This window comes from Lepidochelys kempii, chromosome 2 (genome assembly GCF_965140285.1).
Source record: "Lepidochelys kempii isolate rLepKem1 chromosome 2, rLepKem1.hap1, whole genome shotgun sequence".
In the NCBI taxonomy this organism is placed as follows: domain Eukaryota; kingdom Metazoa; phylum Chordata; order Testudines; family Cheloniidae; genus Lepidochelys; species Lepidochelys kempii.
Window position 1 is genome coordinate 191,031,267 of NC_136381.1, and position 24,285 is coordinate 191,055,551.

The 24,285-nt window shown below is 41.5% G+C and overlaps 1 protein-coding gene across 11 annotated transcripts in view; it reads right to left on the bottom strand.

Annotated features, from left to right (window-relative positions):
• TMEM108 (transmembrane protein 108) overlaps window positions 1-24,285 on the bottom strand; it is a 389,399-nt gene that overhangs the window by 158,975 nt on the left and 206,139 nt on the right. The window contains exon 1 of one of the 11 annotated variants that reach the window (XM_073333200.2): window positions 16,578-16,679. The exons of the other annotated variants lie outside the window; for them this stretch is intronic. The gene's annotated coding sequence lies outside the window, so the exon portion shown is untranslated. Of the gene's footprint in view, window positions 1-16,577; window positions 16,680-24,285 lie in introns of those variants that run through there. 11 annotated transcript variants of the gene reach the window in all.

Sequence of the window (24,285 nt, forward strand, 5' to 3'; positions counted from 1 at the left end):
TTTTTGTACATAATTCTACATCTGTAAGTTCAACTTTCATGATAAAGAGATTGCATTGCAGTACTTGTATGAGGTGAATTAAAAAATACTAGTTCTTTTGTTTTTTACAGTGCAAATATTTGTAATAAAAAATAAGTAGAAAGTGAGCCCTGTACACTTTGTATTCTGTGTTGTAATTGAAATCAATATATTTCAAAATGTAGAAAACATCCTAAATTATTTAAATATAGTATATTCTATTATTGTTTAACAGTGCGATTAATCACAACTAACTTTTTTAATCCCTTGACAGCCCTGATTAGAATCCTTCAGCAGGTCTCTGTTGGTTTCTCTCTGCTCCACAACCAGGCTGGGCAGAAAGAACCAGATAAATGTTTTTAACTATAAGTCTCACAAAGGACAGTTAGAAATGAGCCACTCCTATCTCAATGTAAACAGTATCACTTGACTTTTTGGGCCTTATTCCAAAAACTGATTTACGTGAGTGCACTGCTAAGAGAAGGAGTCACAATTTTCCTTGTGGGCTATGCTACCCTATGTGCAACATTTCGTTTTCTGACAAACAGTCAAGAGTGATGAACAATGGGGATGGGCTAGCATAGTGAGACTGAACACAGAATTTGCTTTTTTGTTCACCTAATGTTAAATAATTATTTCTTGTAAATTTATATGGATTAATTTGAAAGAAAATGTGCACCACTCTCTTGACAGTGATTCTTGATATTCCTTTTCCTGCTGTGTAAGGCATTTAAATAAGAACTTTCTCCCCCATCGCCCAAGTTCTCCTCCTGTTTGATCCCACAGTAAAGTTATAATCCTGTATTTATAAGATTATGTTTTGTTGCCATGGAAACTAATGATGTAAAAAATTCAGCATTATAACTTTGGTATTAGTAGAGATACATGCTCCTATTTAAAGACAAACATCTTTAAAAATCAGCATATGTGGCAAGTAAAAATATGAGACGCAAGTGACACTGTGAAGTCTCCTGTCCCCACCAGGAACAGGACCGGCAATTGCAGTGCAAGAGTCTCCATATTAGCCCAACAATGTGCCCAGGTCCTAAACTGAAAGGATCCAACACTGGCCCTTTAAGAAGAAAGAGGCCAGTGCATATGTGACTGGTCAGTTGACCCCCAATTTAGGCTTAAAAGAGGGCACTTAGGCCCTAGAGGGAAGGAGACTGGGTGAGGTGGTCAAGGAAAGGGCAGATGGGAGCTGCTTGGGAGCGAGAGATTGGTGGATGAGAGCTGCCAGAGAACAGGAGGTCCCAGAAAGAAGTGGGAGAAGGTTCCTGGGGAAGGCTGAAAGCCAAAAGGCAGCAAGAGGGTATTTCCAGCTGACCTCCCCAAGTCAGAGAGCCAAGGCTAGTGGGCTGGAGGGGGCTGAAGGCCAGAGAGCAGCAGAGGGAGTTTCCTGCTGACTTCTGAGCCAAAGCTGAGAGCCGGAGACAGCTCAAGGCAGGGGAACAGCAGAGTGGCTTACCTGCTGACATCTCCACACTGGAGAGCTGGAGCCAGGAGAACAGTGGGAGGGACAGGGGGAGTGAGGGATGCTCCCCTGGTGAGGGTGATGTCCCAGCAGAGAGGCTGGAGAGTTCCTGCTGGGAAGAGGAGGGTTGGACTCAGCTGGAAGGGCTGGGGTGGCTGTCCTGACTGAAGGACAGATGAGGACTGACTAGGAATGTAGGTCTGACGGAAGATACCGGCATGTGGTATGTGTTATGTCAGTGAACAACAGAATGTGTGATTCTAAGGACTACATGCACGGGGAGTGCTAATGGACCGTGTCTGGGGACTTTTGATATGGATTCTCTGAACTATGTTTTGGTAATAAACTGCCCCACAGAAGGCATATTATTGTACCAAGAAAGCTGTCGTGGAATTACTGGGGGACTCTAAAGGAGGTAAACTGAGGCAGGCTCCTCAGTCATGCTTTTTAGGACTGAGAGGACAGGTCAGTATCCATTCCAATGCAGTCCTAGAACTCACTAATAAGACTGCCAGTTATGGCAAAAACTAGTGCCAAACGTTATGATGGTTTTGGTTTATAGACTGCTGTCTACATGGAACTTGTCTGAAATCACCAGCTCCATTCCGAATAGCCAACCAAAGACCCACTGAAAGCTCTTTGGGGCAAGGGCCATATTTTTGGTCTGTGTTTGTACACAATGATGTCCTGGTCCACAACTGGGACTTCTAAGCACTTTTGCGATACACCCTGCACACTTGTATTGGAGTGATGTGCTCAGGCCTAATGGTGACTGACAAATCTCTATGTTAAACTACTCCCACCCCTCTCAGGAGCAAACAAAATGAAATGTCTCAGTCCCATGTCCTCCTTCTAAATGCTGGTGGCTGGTGGCCTGTGCAGCCACAGCAAACTCTGCTCGGGTCCTAATAAAAGAATCGTCTTACTTTTTCTACAAACGTATTCTGGGTTTTTAGATGGACTGTTGCTACGTAGCAGGGGGGCTGAGGGTCAGGAATCAGGAGGTTTAGGTTTGGTATCATCTTTGAATCTTTAACACATAGGACCAGATCCTCAGCTGGTGTAAATCAGCATAGTTAATGAGCTTGATTATAACCTGGCCCCCAGAAGGCATAGTAGAAGGCATAGGTGTCCCTAGCCTCTGTTTGCCAGAAGCTGGGAATGGGCAACAGGGAATGGATCACTTGATGATTACCTGTTCTGTTCATTCCCTGTAATAAGACACACACAACCTCCACCCCCAGTGTTATGAATTCAAGTTCCCCTGTTCTGATTAGATCACTCTTTTGCCCCTAGAGCTGGGAACAAAATTGGAGTCCTGACTCCAGTCCTCCTGCTCTAAGCGTACTTGAAACACACCACCCTTTCCTCCAAGCTGAGAATAATGTTATGTGTGTGCACACGCACGCATGTGTGATCTCTGCATGCATTTGGACATCTTTGTGTGGGGCTGGAACTTTGTTTCTCTCATGCATTTTGGTGGGAATTTTTTGTGTGTCTTTCTCCTTGGACAAAGCAATGAGATGAGACGAGACGATAGAGAGAGCTTAGGGCCCTTTATTGCACCTGTCAGTTCCCCTTCACCAGCAACTGCTATTTTGTTGTCGACTGAGCAAATGGAACCAGCTGACCCTTCAAGTCAGCCAAGAAGTTTGTTCCAGACAGCTGACTTGATTTTCTGTATCAGCCTCTTGTGCTTCTAGACACACTTAAATATCTCTGTATAGATAACGCCGCAAAGGTTTGTATACAACATTCTTACCCATTTTCTTAGGCAAAGTAAAAAGCACAGCATGATGCTAGCAGGCCAACTGATTGAAAAGCAGGCCTTCCTGCGTCTTCCACCTAGTGTGGCAAGAGCTCAAAACAAGGTTGAATGCAACTTGCATCGCCATTGCGTACCTGAAACCCCATCTTATGTCTGCTGTGTCTTTGGTTGCTACTTTTCCTCTCTGGCAATATTCTAAGAACTCATCCTAGGAGAAGGTTATAGCAAATTTAGCATCATGATTTATATCTGGTCAGCATCATAGGCCTAATTTGCACTGATGAATGGCTCTCACAAGTTACATCCTCCATAGGGCCTAGTTTAAAGGCAGTGACACATACTAGTCACTACTTAGATGCTGAGAATTAAGCATGGCCCGTTTCATTGACTTCATTTTGCCATGTCCTCCTATCTTCAAATCATCTCTTTACTACACTTTTATTGACAATGTTTCACTTTGACAGCTTAACGTGGCCTCAGAGTGACATCAGTTTGCCATTGGAACTTCTTCGTCTCATATTTAAATTGAAGTAATTTGCCAACATAATGTCATCTCCATAGATACATACTGACAATATTTCATTTAAAAACATTATGTGAATTCAGTACTCCTCAGTTGCCTTTTAGAGCACTGGAGACAGAAGCCCTCTGTTTTTGTACACAGCCAATACATTCCAGCTGCAGACTCTCTACCAGTCTCTCTCAACCCTGACCTAGAAAGAGCAGGATAGTTAAAACTCCATGTCCCTTCAGTTCTTGGTTTCTTGGATGAGATTGCCAACAACAACGCTATTTAGTGCCAATTGCGATAATGAGTTGCATGATGTGGACATCTGTTCACTAGCACCTGAAGCTTCATTTCTTTCTAAATGAAAAGCCCCAGAGAAGAAACAGGTTTTTAACTTTCACTAAGGAAGATTTAACCTGCAACATTTGCACACTAGAAAATCAAAATGACGCAATCTACATTCTAAGATGTCTTATATTTTTGGCATGTATTTTCCGGATGAGCAAAAAGAAATAGCCACTTAACTAAAAGGCAGTGATTTCCTTGAAAGAGGGAAATGGATCCCTGACAAAGTTCCTGTGACTTCAATCCTCCCTACTACTTTGCTGCTAGCAGCTGCGTTTAGCAGTGCATCCCTGCGGGGGAAAATAAAAAGAAAGGGCAGCTATTGTTGAACTTTAATTTAGCTGGGCATTAATACAACACTTGTCACTGAGTTTAGTGGCCTCTGTCCAGACAGCATTCAATGAGATTAGTGATCTCTATCCACACCCCAGTGCTTCACAAAAACTACTACTACAACTGACAATAATTGTCACTCCCAGTAACAGTTTCAACAGAGGAAATAAGGATTAAACAAGTGTAATGACTAGCACCACAAGGGGTCAGTGGCAATTAAAGATGGGACTTTTGGCACCAAAGCACTTCTGCCACTTGAGCTAATGGAATGACTCTGTTGGCTGGCAGCAGTACCAGACTGTTATCCTCTGTCTGGAACAGCCACAAGAGGGAGACGCATAACACACTTTATGAGCACATTTCAGGGACATGGAGTCTGAACTACTCTCTCTCTTCAGTGGCCCCCCATCAGGATTGACATGGGCTGATAGAGAAGTGTGAAGAACTCAGTACAGCCACTGTATTTCTTAGTGTTTCTTCTTTGTTGAGGAGTGATGATATGCTGGTCATTATATAATACATATAGTGAAATATAGCCCCTTCCCCAAAGGAGCTCTGTGCATAACGAGGGGACAGCAATATTTAGGGCTGTCAATCCAGAACCATTCCTGAGTACTATGTTCACAAGATAATTTAATAATAATTTAAATGTTGTGAAATCGTTTTACTGAAATAAAGGCACTAATGCTCACAGAAGACACATTTGTTTCATTTGTGTCTACAAATGTTCGTCAGAATGTGCCAAAGCCGAGCCGTGATACCTGAACATGAATTAATATGCTGCAGTTCTGATGTGAGATGGAAAGATTAATGTACTGTAAATCCAGAGGGAATTCCCACCAGACATTGTTTTCAATCTGCATTCTAAAACCAGCTCTTTTCATAGTGCTTTAGTGGCTGCTGCTATTCCTTAGCAACAAAGCCAGTCTGCTGCATATGGCTCTGTTGCAATCCACAGCCATAATGCATTCCAGAAATAACTAGCAGGGCTGGCATTGTTTTGACTAACAGTGGAAAATTAATCAAGTCATTTGTTGTGTGTTAATTTTCTCTACCCGGTGAGCACCTGCATTTCCTAGGGATTACCAAAGAGAAATATATGAAATAGATATCATGGCTATAGGGCAAGTTTGTTCCTGGGGCCTATGTGGATGCACAGAAGGGAAAGAGGGCATAAGGGGCTAGATCCAAGGCAACAGGAGTCCCACTAAAGCCAAAGGGGCCTTTCCCTCCCATTTACATGGGCTGCATCAAGGCCTGGTGGAATTGCAGCCTGTGCACTCCAGACTGCACAAGGACTGCTCCCTCCAGTATGCACAGTATCCCAAAGAGGGTGGAGGGGGCAGAGCAGAGCTGAGATCACATTCCCACTTCTCTCCATCTCCCCTCGAGGGCTTACAGAGCAGGGCCGGTGCCCATAATGGGGTAGTGCAGTGTGTACACTCCCTCTGCATGCCAGGCAGCTCTTGGAGACTTCCTGCCTCACTGAGGCAAAATACCTCCTCATGCTCTGCTGGTACTGTGGCTCCGTGCCACCCCACAATATGGGCAGTACCCTTTGGGTATGATCTAGCTCATAATTTGCTTCCCAGAGGAGAAATCACAGTGTGTTATTAAATATATTTATACTTTACACAAAGCTTTGTGCCGAGGAAGCCCTGTCCTTGGAAATAGCCACAGGTAGGGCCCGAACTGTACCACTGAAGGCAATGAAAGCATTGCCATTGACTTCAATGGGTGCAAGTCCAAGCCTCTCGTGAATAAAGAGAGCCTGGAGACAGCTGAGGGAACACTTGTTCAGAATTCAAATGAACAGATATGGACACTGATTTGCAATATCTGCCCAGCTCTGATATCAACATCTGGGCTATTTCTCTCGCTAGTGTTTCTCTTGTAGCCCTGCTGCTTGTAATGTTTACTTTTTTAAGAGGCGAGGGGGGAATTAAGGGCCATATTCTGCCATGACTTTACACCCCATGCAACACATGGAATTTAAAAGCAGCACAGGCCAGAATTTGGCTGAAAAATAAACAGGAGAATTAGACTTTTTTCTATTTTTTTTTTAAATTATGGGACAGATTGTTCCCCTCCTCTTTAGCCCAGCAGAGGTGAGTGGGATGCTGAGGGGAGCACAAACCATACCCCTTTAAAGGACAAGAGAACTGCTATTACAGCACATTACAGGGCTACGACTTAAAAAGCACAGTCTAGCTCTCCATATGCTGAACAAAACCCATCATTTTTAATTTTAAACATTTATGGTTAAATAGACGAGATCCATATTTTAATATCAACGATCCAACTCAGGGCATGAGCTTATGTGCCACTGGTGCACATCTAGAGTAGACAAAAATCATTCAGCCTTCAATGTGCTTCACAACATGCCTGGGACATGTGCCAATGGGCTCTGATGCATGCTCTGTGTCCATATTGCTATAATCAGTCATATGCTAGACTCCTCTTACCACCTTGTCGCGGTAACATTCTTTTAAGTGCCAACATTTGATCGGAACATTGGCTCTTCTGTGGGGACATAGTAGGTAAGTGCAGCAGCACCAGTGATGTGCTTCCAGCAATGTGCTTTGCCTCAGATGCATTGTAAATGAGGCAGCCCTGAAGCAGTTAACAAATGAATCACTTTAAAAATTAACAACTCACTGCTAAAATCCCTTTATCTGACAGCCTTCAATTACAAATATTTGCGAACTGTCATATGCTGTAATTGCTCTATTCAAACATAAATGAAAGGTAAAATCTGTTGTTCAACTATTTCATTAGCAGTATAAAATACAGTTGCATTTCTGTTATAACAGAATACACTCTGTTACCATTATTTACTCCCACTGTTTAAAAACTTTAGCTTGATAGCCGATTTTCTGCAACATCTTCAGGGATCAGAACTCTCTTTGAAAAGTACATATAACAACATACCAGATCATTAGCTGGTGTACATCTGAGTAGATCCATTGAAGTCAATTCAGCTACACTGATTTGTACAAGTCGAGGATCTCGTGCTTAAAGATCCAAATCCGGCAAACTGATGAGTGATTTTAAGGTGTACTCCGCACTCATAGCTCCCATTAAGGCTAAAAGTGGGGGGATGGAAAAAAGGAATAGAAAGGGGTGGTGAAAAAACTGAAAATCAAAACATTTGGTTTTCAATTTTTTGTCAAAAATGTCAGTGGAAAATTTATAATGAACTACTATTCTATTTTTAATCATGGGGACCTTCTTTTTTGCAACGAAACTTAACCTTCTGATGAATTCTTAATCAAAGTTTCTTTCAGTTGCTACTAGAAGGCAAACCCTTCAAAACTAACAGTGGTAGTGAAGATATTTACTACCTTGAATCAGATGGAAGGCAATTGATATCGGTAGCATGGATGTGCACCTAACAACTGTTTTTCATCTTAATTTCTGTCTGTAGTCTCGCTCTTCTGTTTAGAATTTCCCTCCTTATAAGCAAAAAGAAAAGGAGTACTTGTGGCACCTTACAGACTAACAAATTTATTTGAGCATAAGCTTTCATGAGCTACAGCTTACTTCATTGGATGCTCCCCTTATACTCCTCATAAGGGGTAGTCAAACCTATGGAAACAGGATAAAATTACAGTCTTATTTTTTTCTTTTTTCACTTGGGCTACTTATGGAGACAAACACATATTATAAACCAGGAAATGTGGAGAATTCCTTTAAGGCCAGCTTTTAATCTTGTTATATAGCTTTTACTTTCATGTAAATTCATTTACTTCAGTTGAGTAACACTGGTGTAGTCAGATACGAATCAGGCTCTTTCACAACTAAACGTTACCAAAGGGGACACACTTTAGAACTCCGCTGAAATGTACAGGAGTAGGAGAGCTCTAGAGAGGGACACATCCAGTGGTGAAAAAGTCAATATTTTGCACAGAACCCTGTTCAGTATGGACAGTTTGCAATAAGGTACCCTAACATGTCATCACCAAAGATTTGATGTTACCAGCTTAACGGGTATGTTGTGTTTAGTGCTGACAAGTCCTTCAGAGAGGAAAACAACCACATATTTTGTATCTTGTTTAAAAAACAGTAATTCAGTATTGCTTGTATTTCAGGTTGCTGGAGTATTTTTCTATTTTATTTTTCTGAGCTCGCAGATGTATCCAAAGAGAAGCCTTGAGGGCTAATTTTGTGCCTGTTTAAGTCAATTGCAAAATTGTAATGGACTTCAATAGGATAAGATTATAACTTTGTGTATAATATTTGGGTGTAAAGTCCCAATCATGATTCCCCAGGAATCAAAAGCAAAATTGGGCTCTAAAAATGAACCAGACCCTGAAATGCACAACATAACAAGGTATGAGAGATTCACTCGCTCACTGCCTTTGTCCATCCTTTCAGTTAGAGAAATCAGAAGTGTTGAAATTTATCCAGAGAAGATATCTTTTGGGGACAAAATGCAGATTTCAGTACAGAAAAGAACATCTCAAACTATCTCCTTTTTTCATGTACAAGTTAACAAGCAGAAATGCCACTAACGTCTTTGGTTTTTGCAAAAGTGGCAGATACTAACATTTTAAAGATATTTATGAAAACTGGAAAACTTGTCAGTGGTTCTTTAATAAAACATATTGAGTGTTTGAAAAGTTTCATTTAACCTACAACAGAACAGCTGTGAAGATGTTCTAAACTGAAAACAAGAGAGATTTTAAACCTAATGGAAATGTAATGCGCTATTTTCTTCCCTCCTATAGAGTCTCTAGGATTCTGTGACAGTCTTCCAAGCTACCTCCTGTATCCTCTGTCCCTAAAACACAATCTTCTCAAGGAAAGCTTTGATCTAACAATGCATTGCTAAGCAGTTTCAAGTATTAAAGAATTAACAACCATGCCATTTATTTCCTCTCTCCTAATTCTGCATACCGTATAGGTCTTCTGACATGAAATGTTATCTGTCTGACAAATGGCACCATGGTTATTCAAAACATTATAATACATCAGTCTTCTATTAATTCAGTGGTACTTTCAGACATGGTAAATAGAGAAGTGCAAATCCTGGTAGGAAGCAGGAAAGCTAGCTATAAAGCTAGTTTTCTGGTCTGTCAGGAAAGAGAAGAACCATATCCAGTGGGGAAGTCAGGAACATAAAACATTGCTTAGTACCAGGCTGAGAAGTATTAATAGTCATAAGGGACAAACTCTGAGCCTAACCTTTACTCACTCATATTTGAGCATCTTCTGAGTTGTCCCGAGTGTTCCCGTGATGTTGGCAGACCACATGCCAGCTCATACCAAAGCCCCTGGTCAATTCACATATGTATTAGTATAGATCAAAGTAGTTGTTAAATACATTAGAGTGTATTTGGTGTTTAAACTTCATGAAAACTAATGTTTTTTTACTGTTTTCAACTATCTGTATCCTGTTATCATGTAATAGCAAACATTTACATTGTGTATACCCCTGTAACTAAATAACACATTGAACAAGAGAGAAGTTTGTGAAATGCAAATGCAGAACTTTAAAAGAAAAATGCTAATTTCAAAGCAAGTTGTCATTGTCCATGATGACCGGAGATCAAAAACTCAAAATGCATTCCTCACTCTCCATCATCAAAAGAAAAGCCCACGTGGGTAGTGACCCTGTCAGCTTGTTTTCTGTGAGAAGAAGCTATAAACATTGATTCAGGGAAAGATGCTTCATCTCCGTTTGGATTCTAAGAGGGCAGAATAACTGAAAGAGAAGACAGAAATCCCCAGAGTTACTCTGGGTAGCCCTGAGAGACTTCTGTGAAACTGTCAGTTTATTCCAACACTGCCATTATTTAGAATTACAAACTGTGACTCACCTCTGCATATATTTTACCTGCTTTAACCTCTCAATAACTCTCATTTCCTTTTCTTAGCTAACAACCCTTTGGTTAGTTTACTACAGAATTTGCTGCCAGCATTGTCTTTGGTGTAAGATCTAGAGTGCCAATTGATCTGGGGTAAGTGACTGGTCTCTTGGAAATGGAAGCAACATAAATGTTATGAGATCTTTGGTGTAAGTGACCATTTATCACAAAGTCCAGTTTGTCTGTATGGCAAGATAGTCCCCTTAGACAATCCAGTCTGTCTGCGACTACGTGGTAAGACTGGTATAGTGATCCAGAAGTTCACATTTGGTACTGGCTTGGTGAAATCTAGTCATAGAACGTACCACCAGTTTGGGGTGTCTGCCTTGTTTTCTGACAGTCTGCCCTGAGGTAGACACTCACAGTTGTGAGCCACTCCAGAGAGCATGACAACTGGCATAGTCATGACAGGATTCATATGCCACAGGTTGATTGGCCAACGCTGTTAAAAGTTTAAAGTTTATATTGAGAGTTTTAAAGGTTCAAGATTAGTAATGAGTGAATCACAGTCGTATGAGGGTCTTGACACAAAAGACCTTGAAAAATTATGAAAAAATAGGGGACTATCCCATAAAAAGAAAGCCTCAGATCTGGAACTGAGAGCTTTTGCTCATAGACTTTGACCAAAGAGCAGGGTCTGAGCATCTCCATACCCCAGATGCCAAAGGGACTGCTACAGCAGAACTGGTTGGCTGAGGCTTCTGGAAACTGAGAAAGAACATGAACATGAAATAAGGATGGTGGAACTCTGGATCAAGAAGAAGAAAGAAACCGAGGAAGCTGAGGAGAGAGCCTACCAAAGATGTATGTAACGTATGGCAGCAGTCAAAGCCAACAGTGAAAGAGAGAGGGAATCACACCAAAGATGCATGGACCAGCCAGCAGCTGAGGAGAGAACTCATGAACTGCACCTCCAAGTCCTGGAGCAACAAAAGGAGCAGCCTCAGACTGAGAGTATATCCTCTCTCAACAGCAGGGAGTGGGAGAAAGCCTAACCAATTTATCAAGAGACTGACTGCACTGTAGAGTATTCTATCCAGAAATTGCTGATGAATATATTGAGTCAAGGGTGGGTGAAGGGTGTAAACCCCCAGGGGAAGGGTAATCCCTCTCCCTCCTCAGGTTAAAAGAGATAAGGGGTCTAGGAATAAACCTAACCCCAACGTTGTTAAAAAACTTTCAAAGGAGCCCATATTTTAAAACCTCTTACCCAAAGGGAAGGCAGATAGTCTGCCATCCCTGTGGGCTCCTGGCCATATAAAATCAAATTGCCCAAAACTTAAGGTTACTCCACAATCTGCACCCACAACCTCCACCATGAGTGCAAATGCTACCACCTTGATCCCAGAGGAAATTGTAGAGGAGAATGGCCTCATAAACTATATTAGGACTGAGTATTGGGAAGGTAGTGAAGAATTTATCGAGAGTGAATTTATAAGGTGGAGAGATACTACATCACAAGTCACTTTGGTCAAGGAGAGTTTGGCAATGGAAGAGGACAGACTTCCTGGCAAAAGTCTAAATATTTTAATTTTGGCTGAATTCTCTGTGACTGTACCTCTAACTGAAGTCCACCTTGAGTGGGAAGATTTTAAGGGTGATGTAGTGGTTGGCATCAGAAATTTGCTACCTGCTGCATGGTAATGTTATAACCAGGTCCCAGGGGAAGTATGGATCTGATTCGCCTGCTTTGTCTGTGGTCAGCAGGAAAGACTGTGAAGGGCAGGACATGCCATCAGTCCTTTGTCTGTTGAGAGTTGCAGCTTGCCTTCTGAGGAGGAATTTGAAAATTCTTCTGTTGTGGCAGAGTCTGCTCTGGGCTTAAGTGAAATGCAAAAAAAGTTTGTGACTGCCCAACAAGCTCACCCATCTCTGAAACAAGAGAAGTCTGCAGATCAAAGTGATGCCCTAGCTGGGGAAGGAGAAGGTAGATTTTTCTGCAGAAGAAGGTTTGTTGTGTAGAGAGGCTCCTGGAGAGGAAATAAAAAAGAGGCACCCTGGTGAGGTTTGCAAGCAGGTAGTTGTGCCTGAGAAATATAAGAGAGAATTGCTCCAAGTAGCTCATGATGGTCCATTTTCAAGACTTTTAGGAGTGGAAAAAAACTATGACAGATTGAAACAGAATTTCTATTGGCCTCACATGTTTGAGACAGTAAAAGATTACTGTAAGAGTTGTGACTTATGTCAGAATTGTAAGGGACCTTGCAAAGCACCATTGCAACCTTTGCCCATTATTAAAGAGGCATTTGCCAGAATGTCTGTAGATATTGTGGGACCTCTCACTAAATCTTCCAGGAATGGAAAGAGATATATACTTGTGGTGGTGGTGGATTCTGCCATCAGGTACCCTGAAGCCACAGCCTTGTCTAATACTGAAACTGAAACTGTGGCTACAGCTTTATTCACCATTTTCAGCATAGTACATTTTCCCAGAGAAATCTTGACATACTGTGGTGCAAATTTCATGTCTGTAGTCTTTAAAAAGTTATGGGAATTACGGGGAGTAAAGCATATAAAGGCTGCTCCCTATCGCCCAGAAACTAATGGGCTTGTGAAAAGATTTAATGGAACTTTAAAAGCTATGCTAAGAATATATGTCTCCAGACATGAGAACGACTGGGACGTGTTACTCCTTTATTTTCTATATGCACAGAGAAGTGTTCCCCCAAGAATCTACTGGTTTCACCGCCTTTGATGTCCTGTATGGGAGGCAGGTGAGGGGACCCCTAGACTTGATTTGAGACTCTTGGAAAGGCAGTACTGAGGAAACAGGACAGACGGTAGGGGAGTATGTCACTCATTTTAAAAAGAATTTACAAGTTATGATTAATTTAATTCAGCAGAACCCTAAAAAAAGTCAGGAAATTCAGAAAGTTTGGTATGATCAGCATACTGAAGAAAGATCATGTGATATTGGTGATTTGGTATCAGTGCTGATCCCAGTGAGGAAAAACAAAATGCAGGATTATTGGGAAAGACCTTTCGAGGTGATTGAAAGAGTGAATGAAGTCACATATGATGTAAGGCAGCCCAATGGCAGAGGAGCTGCTCTATGCTTGGGTGTGGAAGAGGAAAAAGAGTATATCTGCTCTATATGGGAAGTTCTAGAGGGCCCTGGAGAGTCCTGTGAAGGAACTGAGGTGGCTAATAGATGGTACAGGCCTAGGAGTTTCTTAGTAGTGGCCAGCAAAGGTGACTCTGATAGGCTGGGTACTGCTGAGTTACTCAGTATTGTGAATCTCATTGGTACCAACAAACTTGGTTCTGAAAGCCTGTCCTCCACATTAGCTGGCAGCATAGTAGGTGCTGTGGATGACAGGGTAGAGCACTCTACTGTCCATGCTAGATACTTTGGTGCCAATGCTTTGGTACTGGTAGAGGCATTCACCAGCTCCTGAACTGGGCACAACTCTTCCAGATACCCCACATGACTCCACTATGTCCAGCGGCACCAGATACTCAGAGCACCCTTGAAGTGGAAGATCTTGTGTATATATATATATATATATATTATATATATATGCCAGTGAGCATAACTATACTAAGGAATACAAAATGAAACAGAACTAGGGAAAACAAGCACACAATGTGCAGAGATGTTGGCACTGCAGGGGTTCCATCTCATTATTATGGGCAGTAAGAAGGAACTGAGGTAGGGCTGATCCAACCTTTTCTTCCCTAAGCTATGGAAGGCCAGAGCGCACTCAGGGTACAGCTGCAGCTCCAACAGATACTGTTATTCAAACAGAATTCAATCTTGTGTGTACAGGGCCCATGCATACTAGAAGTGGAATATATATATGGTCAAAAACTCAAAGAACTACTCCTCTAATTCATATCCTTGGTTTTAAAAATAATAAGATATGAACATTCAGAAGTGCTTCATGACTTCTTTGTTTCAGTTTTCACCAAGAAGATTGGTGGTGATTGGACATCTAATATTGTGAATGCCAGTGAAAATGGGGTAGGATCAGAAGAGGCTAAAATAGGGAAAGAACAAGTTAAAAATTACTTAGACAAGTTAGACGTCTTCAAGTCACCGGGGCCTGATGAAATGTATCCTAGAATACTCAAGGACCTGACTGACGAGATACCTGAGCCATTAGTGATTATTTTTGAAAAGTAATGGAAGACGGGAGAGATTCCAGAAGACTGGAAAAAGGCAAATATAGTGCCAATCTATAACAAGGGAAATAAGGACAACCCAAGGAATTACAGACCAGTCAGCTTAACTTCTGTACCCAGAAAGATAATGGAGCAAATAATAAAGCAATCAATTTGCAAATATCTAGAAGATAAGGTAAGAAACAGTCAGCATGGATTTGTCAAGAACAAATAGTGTCAAATCAACCTGATAGCTTTCCTTGTCAGGCTAACAAGACTTGTGGATAGGGAAGAAGCAGTAGACATGGTATATCTTGACTTTAGTAAAGCTTTTGATACTGTCTCGCATGACCTTCTCATAAACAAACTAGGGAAATGCAACCTAGATGGAGCAACTATAAAGGTGGATGCATAACTGGTTGGAAAACCATTTCCAGAGAGTAGTTATCAGTGATTCAGTCCTGCTGGAAAGACATAACGGGTGGGGTTCCGCAGGGATTGTTTCTGGGTCTGGTTCTGTTCAATATCTTCATCGATGATTTAGATAATGGCATAGAGAGTACGCTTATAAAGTATGCTGGGAGGGGTTGCAAGTGCTTTGGAGGATAGGATTAAAATTCTAAATGATCTGAAGAAACTGGAGAAATGGTCTGAAGTAAATAGGATGAAATTCAATAAGGACAAATGCAAAGTACTCCACTTACGAAGGAACAATCAGTTGTACACATACAAAATGGGAAATGACTGCCTAGGAAGGAGTACTGCGGAAAGGGACCTGGGGGGCCATAGTGGACCACAAGCTAAATATGAGTCAGTGTAACACTGTTGCAAAAAAAAAAAAAAAAGCAAACATCATTCTGGGATGTATTAGCAGGAGTGTTATAAGCAAAACATGAGAAGTAATTCTTCTACTCTACTCCGCGCTGATTAGGCCTCAGCTGGACTACTCTGTCCAGTTCCGGTCACCATGTTGCAGCGAAGATGTGGACAAACTGGAGAAAGTCCAGAGAAGAGCAACAAAAATTATTAAAGGTCTAGAAAACATGACCTATGAGGGAAGATTGAAAAAACTGGGTTTGAGAAGACTGAGAGGGGACATGATAATAGTTTTCAAGTACATAAAAGATTGTTACAAGGAGGAGTGAGAAAAATTGTTTTTAACTTCTGAGGATAGGACAAGAAGCAATGGGCTTAAATTGCAGCCAGGGAGGTTTACGTTGGACATTAGGAAAAAACTTTCTATCAGGGTGGTTAAGCACTGGAATAAACTGCCTAGGAAGGTTGTAGAATTTCCATCACTGGAGATTTTTAAGATCAGGTTAGACAAACACCTATCAGGGATGGTCTAGATAATACTCAGTCCTGCCATGAGCGCAGGCGACTGGCCTAGGTGACCTCTCAAGGTCCCTTCCAATTCTATGATTCTATGATTACAGGCCTAATCCTTTAGGTCTTATTTAGCATTCTCATTGAGCCCTCTGAAGAAGGGATTGCAGGGCTGGGCCCTAGTGTAAATGTGCAAACAAATATAATCTCTTAATAAATACCCTTAACCTTTTTGGGCAAATAAAATGAGGAACAACCAATTCATTCTTAATCCACCAATTGTGCTACTATTGTATTATGTAAATAAGGATGCCTTTCAAATGCCTGATGATAACATTCTGTGGCACTAGCCCAGTATTATCAAGCACTGTGTTTTCCTTGCAAGCCAGTCTATATAATTATTCTCTCTGACCACTACATCTTTAAAAGGCTTGCTAGTTAACTGACTTCTGCAACTTCAAATTGCAATTTATCTTCACAGCTTTCAAAACATGTTAAACCTATCTAGCAGCTTTCCAAAGGATCTACCAGTGATATTCCACTTTCTAAAAAAAATTCTTTCTTCTTCTTAAGTAGTGCTGCAGTTGCCAAAAAAACACACTGATACAACAACAATGTTTCCGACCATCAGCAAAACTAGGCCACTGCTTGCTTGTGGCACACTGCAAATAAAGTACCCAATTCCCATGAAAAATGCTGCTCTAAAACATGTGCCATCATTTTTTTTATTATCTGCAGTGCTTTTGGATAGCAATTTAAAAAACTAACAACTTATGCATGGCCAAGGGAAGTTATTTTTCTTAGTGTTCCTATTATAAATAAGGAATTTACATGTTCATTACCACCCTCAGAGCTGATCTGTCAGGTACAGTTCTGAAGCCTTGAAGTTTTAGCTGTCCTGGAGGGAAGAGACTGCTTAAGGAACTCAATTCAGTTCAGTGGAGTTTTTGCCGAGGAGCCAGAAATCCTGTGCAGGAAAGATGGTATTTCAAGACTGCAGAACGATTCTTAAGGACATTCATTCCAAAGTCCAAAACATTATTTTATTTTATTTTTTTACAGTTGCTAAGTGGCAACAATGTACTTATCTGTGGCATCATTTACAAAACCCAAGCACTTAAAAGTAGGGAAATGAATAGTTAAGGGTACCACAAAGCTTACATTACCCAAAAAATAAACAAATTCATTATTCTTATCAAGTACAAAGAAATACTTTATTGAAACAGGTCTCTGATCTAAATAAAATATTTTTCTCTCATCAGTAACCTCAAATACTAAGCACAGCACAAACTCTTTCTGAAGAAGGCTGCTCACTCTCCCCCACCCTCACTCACTTTCACTGGACTGCAGCAGGGGGTTGGGGTGAGGGATGATGGGTTTGGGGTGCAGGAGAGGGCTCAGGGCTACGACAGGGGGTTGGGGTGCAGGAGGAGGTTCACTGTATGGGCTTCGGGATGGAGTTTGGGCGCAGGAGGGGGCTCAGGGCTGGGGCAGGAGGTTTGGGTGTGGGTGGGGGTGCAGAGTCTGGGAGGGAGTTAGGGTGCAGGAGCGGGTTCTGACCTCAGGCACGGGGTTTGGGGTGTGGGCTCCAGCCAGGCGCTGCTTATCTCAGGCGGCTCCCAGTCAGCGGCGCAGCAGGGCTAAGGCAGGCTCCCTGCCTGCTCTGGCTCCGCACTGCTCCCAGAAGCAGCCACCATGTCCACTCCCTAGGTGGAGGCGCGGCCATGGTACTGCCCATGCCCACAGACACCAGCCATGCAGCTCCCATTGGCTGGGAACCGCGACCAGTGGGAGCTGCGGAGCCAGTGCTGGAGGCGGGGGCAGCATGTGGAGCTTCCCTGATTGGCCCTGTGCCTAGGGGCCACAGAGACGTGCCAGCCACTCCCAGGAGTTGTGCGGAGCCAACCGGACTTTTAATGGACTGGCAACCCTAGCTTCCCCCTGCAAAGGGGCAAGGTGGTGCACCCGACTCCAGCCCTGAGGGGAAGGGAGGGGGCACCGAGGCTCAGGGGGCTTCTGGCCTACGGCGCAGAGACTTCCCACAGGCTGGATGAAATTAAGCAGCAGCTGTAGGTTCCCTGTTATACACTTTACACTTTACAATTAAACTCCAAATTCAATGTTTGAAGGGGAGTCTTTCCATTGACTTCTGGGAGTTGGATAAACTCATATTGCTCAATCATGCTACTTCTGACGTCAACAGGATCAATATTGCCTCCATAACTTCCACTGAAAGTCGAGTCGAATTGCCCCCAAAAATATTCACTATAAAATTAACGACTTTGCTTAACTACAATTTATTATCTTCAAATATAATCAGCATTTGAAGTTTCAAAAAGAATCATATATAAGGAAATTTGAATTAATAGCAATTAGTCTCCATCTGACTCAAAAATGGCTAAGAAATGTTAGACAAGTCCCAAAATTTTGAATGAGGGTAAACTGTCAAAAACAGTGCAATGAATTTTCTTCAAACTTCACAGGAACAGTCCCTTTCATATTCAGAGTAAATCTGGCAGTGTTGAGGACAAACTAATTTTCCAAGCCAAAGTTAAAGATGGGCAAATATTGGGACTTATAATGGAAAATGATTGTTCTATAACTATGGGAGATCCTACTGCTTCTACATAATAACAGCAAAGAAAAATTAAATGAAGTTTGAATTTCACAATAAAATGAGCAAAAATTCAAACGGGCACATGTTTCAAAGCTAAATCAACAACTTCACCAACATTTTTATAAAGCAAAGTTTCTGAACTGTGAAATGGCCTCAACTAAACCTCCAAATATTTTCCCCACAAAATTTCATGAATATTTTTTTGTTCCTTTCAGCATCTGAAGGAAGGCAAGGAACTAAACTCTACAATGGTGTAAAGGTGTTTTAATGACAGATGTAAAGTTCTCTACCCATCTATAAACTCTGTCCTCTGAAGTCAATGGGACTATTAATAGGCTTAAAGTTAAGTTTGTGTATAAACACTGGCAGGACCAGAGCCTTTGTATAGACAGATTGCAAGGGGTTGGGGAGGGCTTGCCCTTGTTTATCTAATGATGTTCAGAATTAAATGACAGGTGGGTAAAAATGCCTACATCTTCCATCATTGTTAGCACAAAAATAGTTGTACCAGTGGGGGATAATAGGTCCTAATTTTCCCAGAGTAGACACAGTCATGAAGGACGTCTTCATTGGATTTTTCACTCATGTTTGACAATGGTGTCAAACACAGCTCTCTTGCCCCAACCCACCCTCAAACTGGTGATGAACTTGGCTATCTTGCAGCTGTGGAATGGTTCAATTTAGAAATGTCGACTCTACTTTGTTAAAACAGGTGTTGAACTCATTTGACCCTGTCCAAAAGTAAATGAGTTCTAACACTGATTGAGGGTGCTGGATGAGTTACCTTTAACACCATCAAAAATACAACCTCTCTGTACTATGACTCTGATCCTGCAAGACGCTCCACATGGCTGGATTCCTACACCCAGGCAGAATCACACTGAAGCCCATCAGGAAAGAGCTCCTTGCAGGATTGGGATCCATTATAAGAAAAACACCACAAACTATATCACTATACAAGCATGGCTACTGTACCTTTTTATCTGTGCCTTCTATATTTGTGTGTTAATTCCCTGAGCTATTACACGGGGGCTTAGGATTGTGTGTCGGGTTCAGCTATAATTTCCTTGGTATGTGTCATAAACTGAACATTATTTCAGCTTGGAGGTTTTTATGTTGTAACATTGATTGGAAAAGGATAAAGAGGAAAACAACATCTTGTTTTATACCACGGCAATTGATTTTTTTAAATTTAATTTGTACCTTGTAAGGATTTTTTAAATTGTTCTTTGGCCATTCTGAATATTGATTGCATTTTAGGGAGTGTTGTTTAATAAAAAAAATTCCTCCCTTTCTTCACGTAAACAAAGTAATCTGCAAACCTGTCAGAGGTGCTTTGTGGAAAACTTTCCACATTTAAATTGAAGCTAGCTCCTCCCACCACAAATACATACCCAACCCCTCTATGAGATACAAGGCCAGATCCTCTGGTCCCTTAAAACTGCTGCACTTTGCCCTGGTGGCTTTAAAGCAGTCTAAAACCAGTTTTATTGGCTGGTGGAGGATTTCTTCTATGCCATCTACCCTCCTGATTTCCAGAACAACAAGTGAGTTCAGGGACATAAGGAGGCTCTGCTTTACACCCAGAGCATGAAGCGGCTCTAGTTTACACCAAAGAGTGGACAGCCAGCTGAACAGACCCAAAGCACTGCTCAGCTGACCAGACAATCTGGCCTCATATCTCTTGGTCAGCAGCGGATTTTGAGCAAAGCCTTCAGCTGATCATGCAAAATCTAACTACTACTGAGGCAATGGTGATCCGGAATCTCAGGGCACATGGGAGGTAATTTGAGATAGAAAAACAACAAAACCCACATGTATTTACAGTTTCAACATCCTAACCTAAGTTTATAGAAATGTAAGAGAAGAACTTACAGTTGAGTCAACAGTGTGCCCTTGTTGCCAAGAAGGCCAATGGCATTTTGGGATGTATAAGTAGGGGCATAGCCAGCAGATCGAGGGACGTGATCGTTCCCCTCTATTCGACATTGGTGAGGCCTCATCTGGAGTATTGTGTCCAGTTTTGGGCCCCGCACTATAAGAAGGATGTGGATAAATTGGAGAGAGTCCAGCGAAGGGCAACAAAAATGATTAGGGGTGTGGAACACATGATTTATGAGGAGAGGCTGAGGGAACTGGGATTGTTTAGTCTGCAGAAGAGAAGAATGAGGGGGGATTTGATAGCTGCTTTCAACTACCTGAGAGGTGGTTCCAAAGAGGATGGTTTTAGACTATTCTCAGTGGTAGAAGAGGACAGGACAAGGAGTAATGGTCTCAAGTTGCAGTGGGGGAGGTTTAGGTTGGATATTAGGAAAAACTTTTTCACTATGAGGGTGGTGAAACACTGGAATGTGTTACCTAGGGAGGTGGTAGAATCTCTTTCCTTAGAAGTTTTTAAGGTCAGGCTTGACAAAGCCCTGGCTGGGATGATTTAATTTGGGATTGATCCTGCTTTGAGCAGGGGGTTGGACTAGATGACCTCCTGAGGTTCCTTCCAACCCTGATATTCTATGATTCTATGAACTTTACTTTACATTTACTCTCTGCTGTATCCGTGCATTATGATTTCATTGAAACAACTAATAGTTGTCTTTTCATTTCATTGGTAGTCCAGTTGACATTGCAAATTAACCTTCAGTGCCAATCATCAACATATACGCATGTGCCAGTCTAATAAATATCAGCACCCACCTCTGACTGCTGATATTACAGCCCATATTGGAACTACTTTACATAACAATATGCTACTTACCTATAAAACCTAACCCTTTTATTGTAAATTTTGCTCATTCAAGGAAGTGGCTCTTTTAGGGCTCTATCCTGGAAAGTGCTGAGTCCTTGCAACTCCCACTGAAGTCAGTGGGAGTTGAGGGAGATCAGTACTTCACAAGTTCAAGCCCTTAGAAAACAAAGCACTCAAACTGGATTGAAGATCATCAGTCCAAATACTCAGAGTAAGAAACAGATTTAGTCCTTCACGCAGGTTGGCTTTTGAAACACTGTGAGAAGATGCTGTTTTGTGTTGCTCATTTGACATTCTCTCCATCCTGCCTTTTAATCAATTTATGAAAACAACAACAAAACAGATTGCCTACAGTTGATGGTATTTGCCATTCTGAACAGTTGATGGTATTCTGTCAACTCCTAGCATAAACACAATGGCGGCAAACAGAGGCAGCAAGAATGCTAATCATTTAAAAATTCTGATAGCAACTAGCCCAGAAAACAAGCAGGGAAAAGTTCAAAGGAAGACAACTGGTCTCACTGCCTATGTTTCCAAACAGGGCAGCTCCTATTAAAAAGTAAACCTTGCTGATGTACAAAACACAGAAGAAAAGAACTGATGCCAACAAGTTCTACCCACTACATGGTTACAGAGACAGATTCTGATAGGCTTATACCCTTTGATTAGTACCTTACTCTGTGAGTAGTCACACGGACGTAAAATGAACATCTCATTGTTTCAATTAGAAAGTTCATTTTATTTAGAACAATTTCATTTAGTTTTTTATGTTAAAAAAGCAACAAAATAGTTTTCCTTCCTTTTCCAACAGAAAAATGTGAAAAAGGCGAACACATAAAAAAAAACTAAATGTTTTTTAAATTTGAAGCAAAACAAACATTTTCATTTAATTTTGAATTTGTTCATAGAACTCCTCCACCCCCAATTCCTGAAAAATATCAAGAGAAACTAAATTGTTTCTTTCAAAAATCTTTCAGAAATTAAAATGTAAATTTCATCAGCCCCCATCTTCGTCGCTGTAGATCTCTGATGTTGTTTCTCACTGTGTTCTCCTTATCTCCTTTGTACTACCATGAATACTACTCCAGTCAGTAGTGGATCCCCTTTCCTTCTCCTATCATGTCTATTCTACTCTATTCTATTTCTTAAAGTTTCTTATACTGCCCTCATCATTATAGTATCTGAACCCCCTCAAGTAGTGCATTAAACAATGTGCCTAACATCTGTCATGTGTTATTTGTTCTCTCGTCCTTTTCCCGGAGGAAAAGCATGAGCAGTGGAGTGTCTTGTTTTGGTAGGCTTTTTTGGGGGGGACGGGGGTTGTATTGTTTGTTGTTGTTTAAATATACATTTTATTATGTATTTATGCCAGAGAAGGAAAGGTCAAAGAAATGCACCTCCTGCTTGGAACAGAAGGTGGAGAGGTTGGTGATAGTCCTAGATGATCACAATGGTCCTTTCTGACCTTAAAGTCCATGAGTCTTGGACTGGCCGCCAAGAAAGTTCTGTCTCCTGCACAGAACAGCTTCCTCCTTGTAGAACTGCATTGTGAGAGAATTTTACTATGCCCAGAACAAGCCCCTAGTTCTAGTCTCCAAGGGCCATTCCCATTCCTCATGCAACTTCCACCTATAAACTTCTTCTGCACGGCTTACCAAATAACCAGTGTCAGTCATACATCTTCTGTGTGCCAACATCATGTAAGAGAGAGCCAAGAGAAAGCGTGGAAATATAAATAACTAGTCTCGTCTGTGTCTCCCAGTGTATTTTGTCCCATCTGAGGCAAAGCTTATGAGAATTATTGGAGAATACATTTGAAAACCAGCTGGCAGCTGTCCAGGAGGGAAGACAGCTTCATTTTATTATACTGAAGTATTGAACATACACAGTAAACAGAACAGGAGATAGCAAGGACAAGCTTTAAGTTCTTTATAACTAGAGATGGGCCTGAATCAAAAGTCCTGAGCAGAATGCTCCCAAAATTGTGATCTGGATTCAAATGTTGTAGCTTGTCCCTAAATCTATTATGGGCCAAATCAAAACCCTAGGCTCCAAACACCCCTAAAGTTTGGGTCCATATTTGGATCCCCTCTCTAGCTGTGGTGTATAGGAACAGGATAGTAGCCCTTTAAATAATTTGTGAGCTCTCTAGTGGCACTCACTGTTTTCTATATAAAACTATATTTTAGAGGTTTCTGGAAAACAACAAGAGCAGTCGCATGTCTATAGCAAGGCCTTGTTTATGGACCGATAGTAAATACAACTGTGCTCCTTGGTTTCTTTAAATTCTTACTGTGTAAAGAGCAAAAGACATAACACTCGCCATAGCTGAGTGTTTGTTTGCTCTGTGTTAGCTATAGGGAGATTATAGAGCCCGGATCACAATAAATAAATCTAAGGAGTAAATTTTAAAAAGCCAGTCGTGATTTTTAGGTGCCCAACTTCAGACACCTAAAAGGGCCTGATTTTCACAGAGTGGGTGCTCAACTCTTTCAGAAAATCAGGCCCTTTTGAGGCATCTAACATGGGGCACCCACAATCTATTTACTTTTGAAAATTTAGGCCAGAACCTTGCAACTAACTCATCCTGTGATTTATCCCATAAGCCTTATTTTGTAGGAAGAAAAAAAAATGATGTCAAGTTCCAGTTTTTCTTGTCTCCCTACCTCGAGTAAGTGATCTCTGCAGAAAATTAGAAATCCTTGTATTCATATACACACTGATAAGGCATCTGGGATGATCTACATCCCTTTCACAGCTTCAGCTGTGCTTCAAGCTAGACCTGGTTTATGTAGGATCCCTGCTAAGGATGCTCCATCATTGTAATTAAAGGCTTAATCTCCTCCCAATCGTCTGTTCAGTTGTTATGAAATATGCCGGTTGTGCCTTGTTCTTGTTACGGGAAATTGCCAGGCAGATAACAAAAACAAAAAATTAAATTATCCAGTCTGCATGTCCACCTTACTGCACATCCACACATGCTGCCTTTTATTGGATTGCCCTGCAGCAAGAGGTAAACAATGCAACTTTCTTCCACCTAAGATGGGTACTGAGCTGTCAAAACGAACAAAAGCAAGCCCTGCTTGGATTCAGTAAGTCACATTGCACTTTGCGTTCATTACTATTTTGCACCCTGCCGGGGTGCAGCTCTTTGGAGCACCAGGAATCAGACATAATTA